The 1,284-nt window shown below is 42.6% G+C and overlaps 1 long non-coding RNA gene across 1 annotated transcript; it reads right to left on the bottom strand.

Annotated features, from left to right (window-relative positions):
* Positions 1-385: 385 nt before the first annotated feature.
* LOC116221427 lies at positions 386-679 on the bottom strand. Its single transcript, XR_004164106.2, has 2 exons — positions 568-679; positions 386-473 (listed from the first exon to the last, which is right to left on the bottom strand). It is a non-coding gene; the product is annotated as an uncharacterized LOC116221427 (long non-coding RNA).
* Between the last annotated feature and the right edge of the window lie 605 nt (positions 680-1,284).

Below are 1,284 nucleotides of genomic sequence, written 5' to 3'. Positions count from 1 at the left end.
GAGTTCATGGGAATATCCCCATATTCTACATCTCTGACGCCACCTGCTGTCCAAAGTGTGGCAAGCAAGGCATAAGATTGTAAAACTGTCTTTTTTAACTGACAGTCACAGCTCAGTGCCCCTGTTTTCACTGTGAGTTTTTGTTCATCTCTCCAGACTCTTCTATCACTGTGGGTCTCGGGCACAGTAGTACACAGCAGTGTCCTCAGTCTTCAGGCTGTTTATCTGCAGATACAGCTGGCTCTTGCCGTCATCATTAGAGATTGTGAACCGTCCTTTAAAAGCCTGAGACTGGTAGATAGTGGAGCTGTGCATGCTAGCTATCCATTCCAGCCCTTTCCCAGGAGCCTGTCTTATCCAAGCAATATAGTAGCTTGTAAATGTGAACCCAGAGGCTGTGCAGGTCAGTCTGTGAGATCCTCCAGGATTAATGACCACAGGCTCAGATTCAGTCAGGGTCTGACCATGTCCACCTGAAAAAAGAAAACATGAAAAAGAAATAACTTGAAAAATAACACATATATTATACCCCAATCTGTTTCTTTTTATTGTGGGATGGCTCCTCACCTGTTGAGTAGACAGCCAGCAAGGTTGATAGAATAATAAAGTTCATGTCTAACAGCAGTGTGTGAGCATATGTGTCTTCATGACTGACTGTGTGCCTGAGGATATAAATACTCAAGGGAGTCTGGGTTTTGCATGATGTCTTCCTGATAAAGAGGGCAGAACAGAAAGATGTATGAATAAATGCTGGACATGTTGAAAGAAAATTGTGAAAAGACTTTTCTACTCAACAAGTAGCCAGTGAATGGGTTTACCTGTCAGTGAAGTACAAAATATGTCCTTCATACCTAGAATGTATGTATGTTCTTTATTACCAAAATATTTTCATTCTGTTGAAATAACTAGACTTCTAGGACAGCATTGTGCATTACAATATGTCCTAAATGCCCCACCTGGTTGAAGAAGGAAAGGAGATTCATAGGATTCACATGAGTTAATATGACTGCATGGTGTTATTGCTGTGACATGCTAGTGTTACTGGAGTGGAGGCCCAGCTGATGTTTGTGTGAGGAAGCAGCATGTTTGTCATGGTGTGGTTCTCTAGTACAGTAATACACAGCTGTGTCCTTAGTCTGGAAGTTCTGGCCTTGTAAGAATACTGTGTTAGTGGAGGTGTCTCTGGTGAAACTGATCTTGCTCTTTAATGAGTCTGTGGTCCCACTGTCTCCACCACCACAAATGTACCCAATCCATTCCATTGTTTCTCCTGCAGAGTGGCGT

This window comes from Clupea harengus, chromosome 1 (genome assembly GCF_900700415.2).
Source record: "Clupea harengus chromosome 1, Ch_v2.0.2, whole genome shotgun sequence".
Lineage (NCBI taxonomy): Eukaryota > Metazoa > Chordata > Actinopteri > Clupeiformes > Clupeidae > Clupea > Clupea harengus.
This window is presented reverse-complemented; position numbering and strand designations above follow the sequence as displayed.